The sequence below is a fragment of the Pleurodeles waltl genome, chromosome 8, assembly GCF_031143425.1.
Source record: "Pleurodeles waltl isolate 20211129_DDA chromosome 8, aPleWal1.hap1.20221129, whole genome shotgun sequence".
In the NCBI taxonomy this organism is placed as follows: Eukaryota; Metazoa; Chordata; class Amphibia; order Caudata; family Salamandridae; genus Pleurodeles; species Pleurodeles waltl.
Window position 1 is genome coordinate 659,263,772 of NC_090447.1, and position 20,131 is coordinate 659,283,902.

The 20,131-nt window shown below is 46.1% G+C and overlaps 1 protein-coding gene across 7 annotated transcripts in view; it reads right to left on the reverse strand.

Moving 5' to 3' along the window:
- The window catches only part of DMD (dystrophin), a 6,960,831-nt gene that overhangs the window by 2,723,900 nt on the left and 4,216,800 nt on the right, over positions 1–20,131 (reverse strand). The window lies entirely within an intron of this gene.

Sequence of the window (20,131 nt, forward strand, 5' to 3'; positions counted from 1 at the left end):
TTTATGTTTTGTATACGATCTTTTAATCAGGGACTATCCCTCTCTCCTTGCAAGGGGATATAAAACACCTACTGCATGAAAAGGGCTTAAGCAGAACACTTTTTGCAAGATTTTTATGTGATGGCTTATTACGATGGGTGTCTAGTTTTAACTTTACCTTCTATAGAGCAATCTGGATTCAGATAACGATGTTAAAATGTTGATAATATCATGGCACTAAAATTATTGGTTGATAAATCCTTAAATAGAAACCTTAACATATGCTCATGCTATTTCGATTATTTATCAGCGGTCTATTAGGTTAATCGACAAAACCACTGGGAGAAAATGTGTAACTATGGGATCAGTCTCATTTGCTTATATTTTTTAATATCCCTCCATGGTTACAGTTCAAGTTGACAATGTCTTGTCACCACAAATATCTACAGCCAACTGGTTGAAACAGAGACACATTTTAGTGCCACTTTTGTTTTCCGCTGTTGTTGGAAAATGGGTTATTGGTAAGGGCAGGTAAGTAAATATGGGATAAAAAAGTTAGGGGGCCTTTGCAATCAGCCCTGTTTTCTCACACAAGCCCCCCCAGCCCACACGCCCAGGAGACTCAGCCCTACCCTGGGAGAGTCTTCCTTTACTTGTTAGGATAGGAAGGCAGTGAAGAAAACTGTCTGTCCCTTTGCAGGGCCTATTCTGCCTTACATCCTCCTGACTACCACCCTAAACCAGTCAAGGATGCCCTCCCTCTCTAGGGGCACTATGGCTACAGATTTGGAGGTGACCTCCCCTGTGGCTATCTTGACTTTCCTGGTCTCACCTGGGACAAACATGTCTGGGGTCACTAACCAATCATTCACTATAGTGTGACTGGCACAGGTGTCTCTCAGGCCAGTGGTAGGGATCCCATTCACCTGTATGGGGTAAAAGTGTCTACTCCCACCCTCAGAGATCACCAGCTTACCATCTGGGCCTGTCTCTCAGCCCAATGCTAGGAGGACTTCATCATCTGAGGAGTCCTCCTCCATGGCTACACTGGACAGCCCAGTGATAACCACCTTCTTTTGACAGTCTGCATCTCCTCTGAAGTGACCTGCCTGCTGACAGTCAAAGTAAGCCTTACTGTCCAAGAGCTTTTTAACCCTGGGTCTCCCTGTCTCGGCTTGTCAGAGTGGGAGTGGGATTTACTCCTCTCCTTCTTAGGGTTCTGGGGTACCGAGGGAGTCTATGTGGTGGGCTTACCACCTCCCTCTTTAGGTTTTTGGGGACCTGACCCCCCTTTCTTGGAGTCTCCACCCGGGACTTGACAACCACCCTGGTTCTGAACCACTCATCAGCTGCCTACCCCAGCTCTCTAGGGTTGGTCAGCTCAGAGTCCTTTCTTGGATACAATTGGTCAAAATGTGCTCTCTCATGATCAGATTGTATAATCCCTCATAAGTATTTACTTTGTTACCCTGAATCCAACCCTCTAGTGCCTTAAGTGAGGTGTCTACAAAGTCAACTCAAGACTGGGTATTGACCTTCTGGGAGTCCCTGAACTTCATCCTATACTGCTCTGGGGTCAGACCAAACTTTTTAGTTAAGCATTTCTTCATACTGGGGTATGAATCTGCCTACTCCCCACTCAAGGTTCGGAGCCTATCCCTCCCAGAGTTGGGGACCAACTCCCAAAGAAGTAAACCCCAGTACTGAGGCTTAACTCTGCTCATCTGAAGGGCCCTCTCAAAGGCACCCAGCCACATATCTACTTTGTCCCCGTCTACATAGGCAGGAACCACCCCCTTAGGTAATCGGGGGCAAAAGCCCCCACCCATGGACACCTCAGCTTCTCTGCCGCTGCCACCATCTCTTTTCTCTTGCCCACTTTTTCTCTTGTAGGGCCAGCTTCTGCACCTCCAAAGCTAAAAATGATAGCTGGGCCTCTAGCTCTCTTTCCCTGAGGGACAGGTTCTCTCCTCCTGAAGGGACCCCCTTCCCCAGCTAGCTTTGGGTATGACACTAGTCACTGTGTGCAGTGAGGACCGGTCTTCCTCCTCCTCACCTAGGCTCAGATGCCCTTCCTCCCCTGAGTGGCTGGAGCTAGCATCCTCTCCTGCTTCTTCATCCGCTGGAGCTTCCTCTGGGCCTACTTCTTGGGCCTCAGCCCATGCTGTCAAGGATTTAATCAGGACATGCTTCCTGAGGTCAGTGGTTGCAGGCAACCCCCTTGCAGTGCACAACCCCCTAAGATGGACTACTGTCAGTGTGGGTAGGGTAGCCAGATCAAGCTCCATGGTTCCCTAGTTTTGTGTCAACAAAATCTTTTTGCAAAAATTGGAAACAAGAATTTAGAAAAATCACAAAAATTCAATAATTGGAATTAATCCAAATTAAAAATTTAAATCTATTTTTGTACTAGGACAATTTAAAGGATTTTTAATTTGTTTTACTTAAAACTGTACCGTGATACTGAACACAAGTACAGGATCCCAACACTGCGCACCAAAAATGTTGGAAAATGGGTTATTAGTAAGGGCAGGTAAGTACCTACACTTAGCAATAGGCCACTAACCTCCACTTCGGTCCAGTTAGATCTCAGTAAATTAAACCTAGCTCAACCCATGGTAGCTTGGCAACGAGCGACAAGGCTTAACTTAGGGGACAAAGCGTAAAGCATTCAAATATCACAAAACAGTACTTAAACAAAACACAGAAAACAGTTTAAAAATCCCAAATCAGTTTATAAAAATAGGAAATATTTTTAGCTCTAAAATGACACTAAAATGAATAAAATTGGATAAGTGGAAGCGGATATATGAATTTTTAAAGAATTAATGCTTTCTAGTGCATAGAAACGAAAAGCGCCAATCTGGTCATCTGGTCGCACCTTGACCGGGGCAAAGTCAAAGTTTAAGGCCGACCGCGATGGAGCCCGGCTCGGCTACAGCCCGCGGGAGGCCTCGGTCAAAAGTTTACCTTAGTACTTAGTCGTTTTTCTGGAGATTTTCTTCGGCGGGACGAAACTGCCAGTCCAATCCGACCCCCTGAACTCTTCCTCGTATACGCATCGCGGGAGCCCTCAGTAGAGATTTTTACCTTCGGACTTAGTCATTTTTTCAAGGTGAAAATCCTTCAACCGGGGCAAACCTGAATCTTGATCCGACGTTCTTGGAGCCCTCTTCGGATACACTGCTTGGGAGGTCCCGGTCAACTTCTTACGTTCGGACGTAGTCACTTTTTTGGCGATTTTCTTCACCGGGATGAACCTGCAAGTCAGACCGGGCCGGGTTGAGGCAAGCCGGCTAGAGTTGCCGCGGCAGGTTGGTCCCTCTATGGAGCTTTTTTCCAAAAGTTCTCCAAACTTCTCCAAGCTTCTGGATCTTCTTCCAGATGTTCTTTTAAGGTTCTGTTGAGGTCCACAGTTCACCCCAAGGTTCCAGAAGCTCTAAGATGCTCCTTGAGGGTGTGGTCTACAACTCCCAGAATGCACCTGGCGCAAACTCCTTTTTGGCCACTGGACAGTGGTCAGCTGGTTGGTTTCCTCAGGAGTTGTTGCAAAGGACTCTGGTTAGCAAGTTTTCACCTGTAGCAAACAGGGAGTCCCTCCTTGAACCAGTTGAAGCCAGGCAAAGTCCTTCTTGTGATGAAGCCCAAGTGTGCAGCTGTTGCAGTCCTCCAGAGTGCAGTGTCCAGGTGCAGGCCAGGGTTCCAGCATGGCAGTCCTTCTTCTTCTGGAGTTCTTCCTTGTTGGAATCTGATCGGAATCTGGTAGGGAACTGAGGTGTGGGAGCAGGTCTGCCAGTTTTATCCTTGCTCCTGGGTGAAAAACAGGGGGGCCTTTGTTCTCCAATCAGGGGCAGGGTCCTTCCCCCTGTGATGAACACTTCCTGGGAACTATGGCAAAAATCAATCCCAGGGAGCAAAATTCCTCAAAAATCCATCATGGCTGAAAGTGATTTTTGGAGGTTACATCTGGCTGAGCCCACCCACTGTTGTGGCTAAACATCCTAAACACACCCCTCTCCTAATCTGATCAAGGGGGCACCTAATTGTCTGGGTTTGCAGGATGTGAGGGTGTTACTGGGTTGCTCCAAATGTCCTTCCCGGCCTTTGAAGACCAGTTTGGCAGCCCTCCCGCTTCCTGCTTCCCCATCTGCTGAGGGATGATCTCCTCCCCCAGGCACATCTCTTTGTGTTGCGCCAGGCCACTTCACACTTCATCAAGGTAGCCTGGCCAGGCTGCCAGAGGCTGGCCAATCAGAGCAAAGCAGCAAAAACACTGCAGGGCTGAAGATAGCAACTTTTCAGGTAAAGTTTAAAACTCCTTACCTGAACAAGTTATATTAAATCCAACAATTGGAAGTTGTGGGATTTATTATAAAAATTAAGTTGATGCCAAACTTGTGGCATGTTACTTAAGGGGACTTTTTAAATTAAAATAAACTCTCCCCATTCTAGCCTATGGAGACCATTCACTACAATGAGGGAAAAATTATTTTTGCTGTTTTATGTCACCAGGGCTTATAAAACTATTTTTATAAGGTCCCTGCTTATAGTTACATGGCACCCAGTCCTAGGGACACATAGGGCACACCTTAGGGGTGACGTATATGTACAAATGAGGTAGTTTAAGGCTTTGGAACTACTTTTAATTCCAACATCGAATTACCTTGTAACTTTAATTTAAAAGCAGCCAGCACTGGGCACCTCAGCAGTGCACCTACCTATGCTGTGATCCCTAAACCTACATGCCCTACCATATACTAGGGACTTATAGGTAGGTTGACTTAGCCAATTATAATTAGCCTAATTTGCATACTGATTTTACACAGAACACAGACCCTGGGACTGGTTAGCAGTACCCAGGGTACCATCAGAGTCAGGAAAGCACCAGCAAAAAGTGGAAAATGGGGGCAAAAAGTTAGGGGACCTCTGCAATCAGCCCTGTATTCTCACAGCTGTACATTTCAAATGTATCAAAATCTTTAAATTCTCCAGAGGTTTTGGCCACCAAGTTAGGAGGCCAACAAATCAGTTATTTGGCATACCTCAATGATATTATTTTACTTTCATTGACCCCATGAGGACTTCAATCACAGTTACAGAAATGTTAAAAATTTAACGTCGAAAAATTACCATGAGAAGCAGACATCTTTTGGAGCACACCCATCCGACTTCCCTCAGCTCTTTTTCAAGCAGCATTGGCTGCTGTTGAAGAAGATCTTGAGGTACTCCTATGGAGGTCAGTTTACATGCTAGTAGCAGCACACTGTGCCCCTTTCACATTACCAGGTCAATCTTGGGGTTATCTATATAAGGGGGAGGCAATGAATCAAACGAGGGACCCTGAACTCCAATCTCCAGTATCACTTGCAGCAGGAGGAGGGCCAGCTTTCCACAACCATGCCGGGAGGTGCATAAAGATTACAGACCGCTCTCCTGGTGTGGGACACACTGAATCGAACAGGGGATTCTGAACTCCAATCCCCAGCACCACTTACGGCAGGAGGAGGGCTGCCTTTCCACAACCGAGCCCGAGGCGCATAAAGCTCACGCACTGCTCCCACGGTGCAGAACACACTGAATCAAACTGGGTGAGCCTAAATTCCAATCCCCAGCATCACTTGGGGTAGGAGAAATTCTGCCTTTCCACAACCGCGCCCAGAGGTGCATTAAGCTCACAGACTGCTCCTGCGGTGCGGGACCAGCTGAATCGAATGGGGGGAGCCTGAACTCCAATCCCAAGCATCACTTGCGGCAAGAGGAGGGCCATCTTTCCACAACTGCTCCCAGAGGCACATAAAGCTCATGGACTGCTCCTGCAGTGTGGGATGCACTGAATCAAACGGGGGGAGCCTGAAATCTAATCCCCAGCATCACTTGTTGGAGGAGGAGGACTGCCTTTCCATAACTGTGCCCAGAGGTGCATAAAGCTCATGGATGCCCCTGTCGCGTATGGTGCTAAGGCCAGGCCTGTCTGTACCTGTCTGCGCCTGGAAGCGACTGAGCTGGGCCCCGTCTCTTTGTTTTGCCTTTCATGGGTCTAAGTTAACTTCGCTGTTGTTAATCTCGTATCCAGATTAGAGTAATGGGCAAAATGAAGGTCAGTGCAGTTGTTAGCTCTAAAGAAACTAAATCTACGGTATCCATAGTGTCATTTCTTACTATGGCTATGTCCGTAATTAAATACCGAAATTTAATCGGTTGAAGAGAGACCGGGGGCTGCGAGTAAGTCTTTGTCCCCTATTTTAATGACAAAAATGTACGTTTGGATGATATTGTCTCTCCACTTACCAAACGGAAGAAATCCGCCCCCTAGAACTTAGGTATAACCAGTGGGCCTGAGAAGGCCATCCCCCAGATGCAGAAGACACAGTTAGTAGGCCAGAAACAGCTGGAGGATATAACAGGACCTCAGCACTTAGAGAGCAACTGTCTGGGCAGAGCTTTTGCTGAGGCCATTTTATAAAAAGTACTCAAACCTGTGGTGGATATATTAAATAGCATCAATTCTACCTTAAAACTTCTTCTGGAGTCCACTAATTGTTAACCACTATCTATCTGAAATGTGGAGGCGGACACAGAGACTCGCTCCTCGGGGTGTCATTAAACCTTCATGTGGCTGTACAAAAAAAGGAAGGTCAATCTAGACCTAGAGGGCCGATTCAATCAACAGTTGCCCCCACGGTTCGGCCAGACAATACTGTTGAGATTCCCGAGAACCCCGTAACTGTATCCTTAGGAAATTACGGGAGAGTGGACGACTTGGGGAGGGAAGGGTTGCAGGCTTCTGGGCCCGATCATTCTCCCAAGGGAAGAAACCTATAAGTTTTGCAACTTCTGCCACAATGCACCTCTTATATAATTGTGTTAAAAATGTCCCCCAACTACCTAATACAACTATGGAGCAGGAGTACCAACTGAAAAACAAGGTGGTTTTCTGGTTGAAAAACTTTTTGGGGGAAGTAAATACAGAGTTTCTTTGGAATAGCATTATCAGAGTGAGTAGGGTACTACCAAGTTTTCCGTTCACACTCAGAATCGCTATGGCCCTTTGGGCACTCTTTTGGAAGAGGTACATTGATGAGGGGAGAAGGCTGGGCTTTTTACTCCAGCCAACTTGGCTATCTTGAGTGATTCCCCCAGTGCTTAAATGGATAGGTTTAACTCTAGTACCCCACGTATTGTTTACATGAGTGGTGGTTTGGAGGGGGAAAAAAAAGGAGGGGGGCGAAGGGTCAATCCACTCCAGCGAAAATCAGAGTGCGAGAGCTCTGATATGCAAGGGTAAGACTCTACTATGCAATATATAGTGGATGGAGGGATTTCTCTGCATCTTTTGCAAACGTTATTCTGGAATGTGGCCGGTACTGGGGAGAAACATGTCAATAGTAATTGGCTTGCTCTGATAAAAATCAAGCAGTTAATTTGCCTACAGGAAACATGGGCTAACAGATATTTATAGTAATGGTTTCCAATCAATAACAACTTTGGCTAAACGGATTCCAGCAGGGCAAAGTAGTGGGGGTTGGCTACGTCTGATGAATATTTCTACAGGTGTTAAATTAATTAAATATAGAACTGATTCCCGTTACTACCTATTAGTGGTGTTATCATTGAAGGGTAGCCCGATAACACTGCTAGTCAATTTTTATCTTAACAATTTCTTGAGCTCTAATGTTGAGATCATACATTCCCTAGCCAAGGCTATTTAGGAGATGATATGTTTTATGGATAAGGACTATATAATTATGTGGGGCGGGGATTTTAATGTCTCCCTTTGTGCTGTAGGGGATGATAAATTCTGCGGGATATTCTGCGAGGATGGCAGTAATCACTCTCACTTTACTCATAATCCCTGTGGGGATATATTAAGTAATTTTATGGGTTAAATGATTTAGTGATGACAAGTGGTATATCAATTAATTATACTGACCCTGATATAACCTTTACTGGGAGGGTGTGTGGTTCAGTTATCGATCATATAATGATGTCAAGGTCATGGCTCCATAAAATGGGAGCCTTTCAGGTAATTCCCAGTGGCCTAAGAGATCTTACCCCATTGGTCATAACAACTCATAATTGACAAAGGGGACTTTGTCCTATCGCATATCAAAGAAATAAAGGTGTGCTTTGTAAATGGCAAAAAGTGGATACAAAGGCTGTGTTGTCCTTTGTAGTCAGTAAAAATCTGACACATTTAAGGCCACCCGAAGTAATCAGACAGAAGTTATAAGGTTTGGTAGTTATAGTAACACACATGCACTTCCAACAAGTGTCTAAAAGTAAAGATAGGAAAGTATGGTGGTGGTGCAATGTGGCCCAAAAGCCTTACTACCACAAGACAAAAAATGTTTGTACCACAAGAATACACAACATATCAGTATTAGGTAAGGACCACAGCACTCAAACACAAGTGTATACAGCAGGTTAAGTAATTCACTGAATAAATGGTATTACTAAAAACAGTCTTTGATGCATAATAAGGTTGAAGTGAAGTCTTTTACTCTCTCCTTGTAACCTCATAGGTTTATTTGCATCAAGGGAAGTTCCTTACAGCTCAGTTCATTCCTGTTGAACTGTTGGAAACACAGGCCCTCAATATGACAATGGTGGTAAATGCCGCTTACCACCACGGTGACGGCTGCCAACATACCACTGTGGAGGCGAATATCCGTTCGCCATATTATGACACACACACCAAACTACATAACACTAAAGAAGGGGTGAGAGGAAATGCTTCCCTGTCTGACCTCCCACTATTTCACTCACTAACACTACAGCACAGGAAATTACCAGTGTAAATGCCCCAGAGAGGGTAATCACCAGTATGAAAAAACTGCCCTCACCCACAAGTTGTGACATGCTTCATCATCGGGCTACTGCTAACACACTCCTTCATAATCCCAAGTCGGAGTGGAGCAGAAAGGGCGGGGAAACATAAAGGCACACAACATACAAACAACATGAAAAACAGGGACCAAGGACGAACAACAGAATCATAAAACTGTCTCAGAACGGTCACTATCTAAATTTTATTACAGTGCTGCCTGGGCAGGATTAAAAATTCACCACTGGTGGTGATCTCGGGGTATAATTACATGTTCACCCCAGTTTCTGTAATAAGTCAACATGTTTCGGCCGTTCTTTGACTGCCCCTTCAGGTCACTCGGCCTTCATCAGGACCTTCGTACTGCCCCGTTGTAATTATTCCCCTACCTGTCCTTTGATCAGGGTTCTCATCATACGTGTACCTGAGAGAATGTCTCTATCTGTATACACACTGTTGGTTATCTGTAGTACACAAATATATTTTTTTAAAACCACACAAGATCATACAAATAAGCGTTTTACTCTTCCCTTGTTTCCTGGAGAAAAAAGACGGGTATATTCACTCTTATCCCATCCACCAATGACAATTAACTGACAATTAACTGAATATATATTGTGTGCAGATAATTCCCTTGTGCCTAATTCATTTACAGGGTCATGAACAACTTCACAGACCCTCCGTGACTCCTCACCAAACCAAACATAAGTGGGTTCACATATCGGCAAGTGTTTATCACTCACCGAGTTTTCATTGGTACTCGTATTTACCAGCGCCGGGCGGGAGCACCACACACTGCATAAAATAAAAAAAATCATTTATGTCCTCATTGAAAACCCACGATCATTACCGGGAAATTCTTATACGTTTTTAGGAGGTCCCATAAATCCACCCGCCGACCCAAAGGGTCCTTCTCACGTCCTTAAAGCCCAGGATCCAGAATTAACTGTCCATGCTTTCAGTGCATCCTCATAACAGTATCGGAGAACCATGCGGTCCCTCCCCTATACGGATAGCGATCAACCTCCTATCAAAGGAGCCACCCCCTTCTCCTTACTTTGTCAAGGGAGCAGTGCTGCCTCTGTCATTGCCGCCCGGCTCCATGTATAGACTGGGGTTCGGCGCAATGCTGTCTCTCATGTTATTTTGTGACAGTGTCACGTGACACGTCACTCTGTTACTGCTCGCAGTTAACTAGAAAGATACCATTCCTCAGTCGGGCCATAACGTGGGCCATGTTGGAGGTGTTCAACTTATCTGTACTAAAGGACCACGTAGGGGGAGTTGAATCAATGTAAAAGGACACGCTCAAGTACCAAAAAACACAAAGTATTTTGTTTCTAGAATTATTATTAATCATAATGTGCCTTACAATGTTAACAATCTAAAAAATAGAAACCTGATCTACTTATCCCTATAAATAACGCCCACAAAGGTGTGCAATAACCTTAGTAGGAGAAGGTATAAATATATTGAGAGGACACCAAAATCCATATATTTCCACATGTCCATATCCATGTGCATGTACGGATGTCTCCGCATGGATATCCGAGCAACTATAGTGAGAGAAGCAAAAAGGAAGGTTTATTTTAAGTTTAGTTTGGGGGTAATATAGGGGGGAGAGAATCAAACAGTGTGAATCATCCCAGGAGGTCCTATAGAGCACAGACATAGAGACAGAATCGGGCTAGTGATTCCTCATTGGGAAATATAATCTCCCCCTTTGTTTTGTCTCTAAACTTCACTCACACACACCAAACTGACAGAATACTGCCACATACACAAATCTGCCAGCCCAAAGGTTAGTGGTAAAGTGTCTGTACGAACACCCAAAACATTACACCAACAAAACAACGCTCACCACATTATGACCCATGAATCACCAAGACAGACATTAAACGGCAGTAAACTATTGGCAGTACACACCGGCACACTCAGAATGGCCACCCAAATACAAAACAACACAACATTGGCCAATACCAAAAACACACACCTGACACTCATATACACACCACACCCACACACCAACAGAACTATAAAACACCCACCCACATTACACACCACCTTTTACGAATACCAAAAAGCACCACAAGACTAACACGAAGACCACTGAGACAACTACACACACACCACAAACACCCATCCATCCGTCACGCACCCCACATTCCACACCCCACCACATCACTTAACACCCTCTGCACAACACACAACACACATGCACCCCCATTTCACTGATGAGGTGTTGTGTGCCATGGTCAAGGAAATAGTCAGGGTAGAGGCACAGCTGTTTGGAGCACAGGTACAGCAAGTATCCATTGCCAGGAAGATGGAGCTATGAGGGAGAATCGTGGATAGGGTGAACGACATGGGACAGCATCCAAGAACATGGGATGACATCAGAAGTGGTGGAATGATCTACGGGGGAAGGTGCGTTCGGTGGCAGCAAGGCACCAGCTCGCGATCCAGAGGACTGGCGGTGGACCCCCACCTCCTCCCCACAGCTCACAGCATGGGAGGAGCAAGTCTTGACAATACTGCATCCTGAGGGACTCACTGGAGTTGCTAGCGGACTGGACACTTGTGAGTCAATATTTACTACTTATCAGCACCCATACCTGCATGCCATCACACCCCCTTACCCTCACTCCCATCACTCCACTCCATCCCACACACCTCACCAATGCAGATGACTAATTCCAATGCCAAACCCTGCATGCTATACCAATGCATGGACAGCCATCCCAGCCCTGCATGGACACCCATCACCAAAGCATGCACAGCATGGAGAAATAACAAGCCCACAATCCATCACCATACACAAACAAAGGTGGCAGGGCAACAGCAACAATAGAGGTGAAGCAAGGGATGTACAATGTGTCCCAGACATGAAGTATAATACATTCCCACAGGTGCCCCAGCCAATCTCAGTGGCAAGGAGGTGCCATGACTAACCAGTCCCCCAACAGAAGATGCCCCCAGTGTTGACAGTAACTCTGGACTTCAGGATCTGGATGAACTACCTGGCCCATTAGGGAACACTGGTCAGTCGGCCACACCAGTCCACTCACAGTCCACCACAGAGCCTCCCCATCAGTCTCCAACACCACAGCTCCCACCCAATGTCCCCATACCTCTGTCCCCAGGACAAGTCAATCAGCAGTGTGCCCACCTGTACAGGGACCCCAGTCCACACCTCACCCCCAAGACAATCAGGGACCTAGGGTCAGGGCAGTGGACACACCGTTCAGGGGACAGAGGTACAGGGGAACAGGGACACTGGGAGGACTGCTGTGTGACAGGAGGACAAGCCCAGGGAACCGACTCTCTAGGAGGCCCTCACTAATGTCCTGGGGGCTTACCAACAATCCCAGGACAAGATGGGCCAGATCCTTACCAACATGCAGGTGAACAAGTGGCTGCAGGAGGTACACCATCAGGAGATCAGGGATGATTTGCAGGTCCTCAACACCACCATGGTCTCCATATCAGGGGTCCTGGCAGATATGGCCAACATCATGAGAGAATGGACAGCACACCAGCGGGCCCCTACCACTAGCCAGTCTACTGACCATCCCACCACTTCTGCTGCAGCTAGTGGGCAGGAGGCCCTGTTACAGGACCCACAGGCCACCAGCATCCCTCCTCCTGAAGAAGGTGAACCACCCCGCAAACATTCCCTGTGTCCCCGACAGAAGCCAGAGACCCCTGCCAAGACCAAGACCACCGCCAGGAAATGAGGCCCTCCTGAATGTCCCCCCTTGTCACCTTGTCTGCTTTGAACTGCCTTTGCTCCCCTTCCAATGACCCCTTGGAGACTGGACCTGTGCTACAAACAGACTGGAACAATACTCTGGACTTCCTAAACCATCACCTCATTTCATTGCACTTTTCTATCAGTTATTTGCACTACAATAAACACCGTTAACACACACCCTAAGTGAAAGTGTTTTATGTGATGAAAATGTGCATATATGGAAACAGTCACATCATGTGCGATTGATCTGAACACTATGATAGCATACATTTTATTACCTGTATCTGTCTGAAGTCATCATATTAGTACACTGTTTTCATATCACCAGCATCTGCAAAATAAGAAGCCATAGGTGACATTAAGTAGAGATGCAAAGGAAGTGAATGCCAACCTACTACAGCCACACAGAAAACATCAATAATCAGAGGAATGGTCAGTTCCACTGTCTCACCTGTGTGTCATTGGAAGTATTGATGTATAACTGATGTTCTGTTTTCCACATCCTCATCCTCTGCTTCCTCATCCACATTGTACTCAGGGTCCACTGCTACCACAGGAGCATTCCCAGTCTCCTCCTCCTCCTGCAGATAAGGCACATGTCATCTGAGGGCCAGGTTGTGCAACATGCAGCATGCCACCCCTATCTGGCAGACATTCTCGGGTGAGTAACACAGGGATCCACCTGTAAGATGGAGACATCTGAACCTGGTCTTCCGGAGGCCGAAGGTCCTTTCAATAATTCTCCTAGTTTGCCCATGTGTATCATTATAATGATTCTCAGCTCCTGCCCCGGTATTCCTCACAGGGGTCAGGAGCCACAATAGGTTTGGGTAGCCAGTATCACCTGCAAGTATTGAGGGACAAACATTAGCCTTACACAATGGTATAGGGTCAGAAGGCATACACTGACATACATTGGGTGGGGAGTCAGGCTCACCAATTAGCCACACCCTGTGCCTCTGTAGTTGTGCCATTACATTTGGGATGCTGCTATTCCTCAGGACAAAGGCATCATGCACCAACCCAGGATACGTGGGAGACGTACTGGTCAGCCAGGCACACCATTTGCACATTGAGTGAGTGGAAACTCTTCCGATTCCTGAACACTTGTTCATTCTTGCGGGGGACAAACGCAACATGTGTACCGTCAATCGCCCCAACAATGTTAGGTATATGTCCCATTGCAGAGAATCCAGCCTTCACAGTAGCAAAATCTTCCACCTGGGGAAAGCAATGTAGCTGCACATATGTTTGACCAAGGCACACAAAACCCTTGCCAGCACTATTGAGAACATTGGCTGTGACATTCCTGCTGCCAAGCCCACTGTCACTTGGAAAGAGCCAGTTGCCAGGAAATGGAGCACAGATAGAACCTGCACAAGAGGGGGGATCCCAGTGGGATGACGGATATCAGATATCAGATCAGGCTCCAATTGAGCACACAGCTCTGTGATTATGACCCTGTCCTATCTATAGGTGAGTTTTATGTGCCTATCTTCCAGTGTAGCCAAGTCCAGAAGGAGTCTTTACATGGGGTCTTGCCTCCTCCTCCGATTCCTCTGCAGTGGTAGGTATCTAAGAGACACAAGAATGAATAGGCTGTCACAATATGAACAAAGGAACCACGACTTCAGTGTACACAGAGCAGTAACATGATGGGACACTGGTAATGGCACTGTATGTGCCAATTATAGATATGATGCAGTTCTTGATTATCTGAATATTGTCCACCACCAAGAAATGGCGACTGCCTGTCCTTTATGTAGGGACCGGTGGAAGTGAGCTAATTCCGCCTGCGTTGCATGTCTTGGCAGAAGGTGGTCTTGCACCACCGTGCTATTCCTCATTGGATAACATGGGGCTCTATGGAGTGGCCAACTGGGATCACCGGCGGCGGTGATGGTGTACACTGCTGCCTATGTGACCACCATTTTCTGCCTATAACCTCACTTGTTTCCTTACTTTTCACAGGACAACACCTACACTGCGTGTGCTGCTGTGTCTGGATCCTGCCATGGCCTGTGAGACTGGGGGAAAGGGCCCCTGCCTTCACTTCGGAGGAGTTGGAGCTCTTGGTGGATGGGGTCCTACCGCAGTATGAGCTGCTGTATGGGCCTCCAGACCAAAAGGTGAGTACACCTTGGGCACGAGGCATGTGACATGAGTGCATGGAGATGTGTGTGCAAGCATCGTGTCATTTGGGAGGTCGTATGTGGTGGTGGTACATAGTGGGTGCTGGGTGATGTGTGTGGAAGGGGATTTGTAGGCCATATGTGTAACAGGCTGGATTTTATGTGTAATGGTGTCCTCCTGTCTGTGTTACCTCTGCAGGTCAGCACCCATCAGAAGAAGGGATTGTGGCATGCCATCGCCAAGGACGTGTGAACCATGGGGGTCTATAGCAGGCGGAGCACCTACTGTAGGAAGAGGTGGGAGGACCTGAGACGCTGGGCCCGGAAGACCGCAGAGGCTCAACTGGGGATGGCTCCCCAAGAGGGCAGGGTGCCCATCGGAACCTGACCCCCCTGATGGCCTGCATACTGGTGGTGGCCTACCCAGAGCTGGATGGGCACTTGAGGGCATCACAGCAGCTACAAGGGGGTGAGTACAGTATAAGTTACAACTTTGATTGGTAGGTGGCATGGGAACCTGGTGGTGGGTGTCAGTTAGTGAGTGCCCCTTAATGCCAGCTCAGAGAACGCAGCGTGATCCGGATCAAGGGTAATAGTTGTATTGCTAAATCTGGTAACCTAGTTAGGTTGCATACCATGTCAGACAGTGCTTAGTGACTCCCAGGAGGGGTGCAGTTGGCTGTGTTTTGCTCTCATCTTGCTGTGGTACCTAGCAAATGTAATGCCAATGCGAAGCATGGTGCTCAATCCTGATCCCTGTGTGTGACGGTAGTGTGTATGTCATTGTGGTGTTAGTGCTGTTAGTGACCCAGTGCTCCCTTTCTCTTCTCTCCTCTTGTCTTCTGTCATCCTGTCCATGTGTGCATTAGCATCATCCGGTGAAGGAGCAGGGGCACCAGCGACAGAGGGAGCTGTACCACACAGGAACCAGGAGGCAGAGTCCACCGCCCCTGAGGGGACCAGTGGGACGTAGGGCGAGGGAGCACCATGGAGGAGACAGGAGGTGACAACACTGACTCAGATACCTCCTCCAATGGAAGCTCCCTGGTGGTGGTGGTCACTTCTGGGACCACCACAGCTACAGGTACAGCCTCCACCCCCCATACCAGCACTGCCCTCCCAGTAGCCCCTCACAGAGTTGCTTGTGCCCGCTCACCCAGGAGGGTGGGCATCTCCTTTGCCCAGGCACCTCAGGCCCTGCCCCAGTGAGCCCTGCTGCCCTGAGTGAGGAGTCTATTGACCTCCTGAGATCCATCTCTGTAGGGCAGACAACCATTGTGAATGCCATCCAGGGGATGGCATCCCAGATGCAGCAATGCAATGCATTTCTGGTGGGCATTCACTGTGTATTGGCAGCCCAACAGAGATCGTTCCAGGTTCTGGCCTCCTCTCTGATGGCAGCCACTGTCCCTGTTCCTACCGTCCCTCCTCCAACTACCACTTCACAATCCCAATCTGCTCAACCTCAACCCATCACATGCACACATACAGACAGGCATGAACACACAAAATCACACAAGAGTGGCAGATACAAACACAGGCTGCACACTTCAGGCCACAAGCAGTCACACAAACAACAGACAGTTGCACACACAACATCCACTGCCTCCACTGTCTCCCCCTCCTCCTCCTCTCTCACTGTCACATCTGCACTCACACCTGCATGCACTGCATCAACAGCCACCACCCACATCACACTAAGCATCCCACACACATCATTTGCAGACACCTCCACAACATCCATCCACGTGTCCCTTGTGTCCTCTCCCACCCTGTCTGCCCCCCTTCTAAGAGACCACAAACGCATGCACTCAGAAACCCAACAGCCATCCACCTCACATCAGCACACTGCCCATGCACCTGCACCCACAATCAGCAGACCCATACCTCCAACAACTACTTCCTCAAACTCCACTCCCATTACCTCCTCCCTCATTCCACCGCTTGTCCCTAAGAAGCTTTTCCTTGCCCAACATGACCTCTTCCCTCCCCCTCCCCATCCCCCGCTCCTGCCCATACGTGCAGGGTCACAATGACCCAGCCCAGCACCTCAGCCAAACAGTCCATAGGGATAGTGGAGGCAGCTCCTAGTCGTGGAGGCAGGAAAGGAAAGGATCCCCCTCCACCACCCAAGAGGGGGATGAATCCCACTCCACCACCCAAGAGGGGGAAGGATCCCACTCCACCACCCAAGAGGGGGAAGGATCCCACTCCAACACCCAAGAAGGGGAAAGGATAGGATCCCACTCCAACCCCCAAGAGAGGGAAGGATCCTACTCCACCATCCAAGAGAGGGAAGGGTCCCACTCCACCACCTAAGAGAGGCAAGAGACCCACTCCAAAAGAAATGGGCAACTTGTGTAATTTTGCAGATAATCTATTTTATCTGTATTTTCTCTATTAGCTTATGTAATGTTTTATCTATGTTCTTTTATGGATATTTTTAAAGATCCGAATAAAGATTATGACTGACTGACGTAATCATTAATCCCAGTAAAACAAAGGTTATGATCTTTGGTAAAACCTGTAATCATGCTAAACTAAGAATCAATGGCAACATTCTGGATTAAGTAATGACATACCATTATTTGGGCTTTGTGGTTGATAACAGACAAAGGTGAATAAGTCATGTTTCCATCTTAAAAAGGATGCACGGATAGCATCACTCTCAGTCAAACAATTCATGAGGGCTCATGCGGTCTGTCAATCTCTAAGGGTGCTGGAAACAAAACTAGTAACTAACTTACTGCACGAAGCATTAGTTCTTCTGGAAAAATCCATTAGCAATCAGGCTAAAATTTACAAAAAAGAGCTCAGATCTTTATTTATTATTCATTCATCAATTCCCCATTGCAAAATGTGGTTGGAAGTATACTTGATTTCATTTACTGTTCGTCGCTCAGCAGCAATGTTGCATTACTTCTGCGACTCTGCCATAGCAAATAAAGATTCATTGAGATTTTTGATTTACAACTATCAAGATTTGTGTCTTGGGCTGAACCTGGCATCTGTTAATAAAATAATTGTAGAAAATAATTTACTGGTGTAGTGTTTTTCCCAGCCTGAGTACATGCCAATGATTATGTGATGCAAAGAGCTGTAAAACACACATCTTTATTCCGCTGTGTCTACCTGTGAACTCCAGCATTCTAAGTCAACCTTTGATTGCTTTTTATTCCAGTAACTATGTCGTCACACTGATACAGAGTTTTTTGGGATCCAGAAAGGTTCCATCCTAAAAGATACAACACACTACATTGTAAATGAAAATGTAAAAATTTGTATACGACCAGTTACTCTCTCTATATGTATATTTTTGAATCAACATGTACATTTGTGCTCACTTCCTTATTGAGCAGGGGATAATATGATGGTAAATGGATATTCAAAACTGGACGTGAAACTAAATATTCTAAGATTCTCAATAGGCAATGCACCAATTTTTTAAATATGTTCAATTATTTACGCTATAAGCTAATGAAACTCAAGTAAATCCAGCCATATGTTTTTTGATAGAAAAACTCAGAGTTTTACTTGTATGCCCTGGGTCATGGCAATGTAAAAGCTTTTTAAGTATTTTATCTCAATTTTATATGTTGCGTTGTGAATCGTGATCCTATATGTGTATTTGCACTGCTTTTATGGTACTTGCTGCCGAAATAAAGCTCAAATGAAATGATATCTTTTGTTGCAAGGACTTTACATGATCTTTAAAGATGGCGATGTTTTCACATAAAGAACTTTGTCCTATGTTTGTTTTACTGGCAGCGCCAGCACAAGTTGTTTTGTATATACATAGCACCCCTTGAGTAATGGTCAGCATCATGAGAAAGTAGTGCAAAGACGGATCCTTTGCCTTGATAATATTAAACCACAGTAAACCTTGTGGAGAGTGCCATGCCTTCTTTGAAATTGGACAGGAGTGTTTTTGATTTCAAACAGAGTTCAGAGTAACGCTGTAAGCTGGCACCACCAATGCTTTGGCAGCCTGCCTGCAGTACGCCGGACCGTTCATATATAATATATACATTCATATAGATGTATACACACAAACACAAACACACACATATATATATATATATATATGAACAACCTTCTTTGATCTTGATCATGTGACCTGATCTGGTTACTGGAAGCTGTAAACTGTCATCTTAATTTCAGTGTCAGAGATTACTAAAGATGGTAAACAGCAACAGCACCAGTCACTGAGTCTTCAGAGTCTGTCTTTCTTTCGCTATTTTGAGTTAAAGACCGATGAAACACAGGCCTAAAGTGAGAAGTGACTCCTAAAATAGACTTCCCAGAGCACTAGGCAGTCACCATGTGTCCCTTGGTGGACACCACTTGGAAAGGTTCAGCATCATAAGGAGCATCAGATTTTCTTCTGCGAAACTGTCAAGCGATTACCAAATCTCCATTTCTAAATGAGATGCCTTTTGCATGTCATCTCTTATCTGCATAAGCTTTAATTTCTGCTTGTTAACCGAGCCCCTTGTACGAATCTTGGCTCCACTTTTATCTCCCTTGGTGGCCCATTGAGATAACGTGGTTGTCATAGCTCTCCCAAACATTAAAGTCACAGGACTTTCACCTTGGTTGAGTGGGGTGTCGATCAATAAACTTGTAGAGTAGAATTCAATACTGTTTTCAAATTGACCTTCTCAAGAGTTGCACGCTATGCTACTTCCTTTAGTGTACTCATAAAATGCTCAACAAGTCCATTGGCCCGTGGCCATAATGATGTAATCTTTTGATGCTTTATGTTCAGATGCTCCAGAAATTCTTTACATTTTTTACTGGTGAAGGGTGGGCCTTTGTCAAACTTTACAATGGTCGGTATACCATCACGTATTTCAATTACTCGTTCACGAGTCATGAATGAGAGATCTTCAACCGAAAACATGAGTATTCATTCACAATTATCAACAGATAATGTCCATTATCAAGTGGACCAAAGCAATTGATGGCTATTCTCTCCCTGACAGGTCTAGGGAGTTCTGACATGTTCATAGTATGTTGAATAACATTAGTAGATAGGCAATAGCATATGTGACAGGCCTTGAGTTCATTTCCAACTCTTTCATCTAGGTATGAAACCAAACTTGGTCTCAGAGAGCTCTCTTTGTATCAACTATGTCACGATGTCCTTTGTGAGCCACTTCCGTTACTTTCTGTCACAGAATCTCCAGAATGAGGATCCTTAACCCCCGCAATATAATTCCTTCCTGAGCTATGGACAATTCAACTTTGACATTTTTGTATTTTTGATATTCACCATCATTATTAAAAGGTTGAATGTGTTTGTTCCACGACTGATGTGCAATTATGTCTTTTAACTTAGGCAGGTCGCTATCTTGGCACGTGGCATTGACAAAATGGGTTAACGATACAGCAACATGTGAACTTGACTTGACAATGAAATTAATGAGGGCTTCAGCCGTC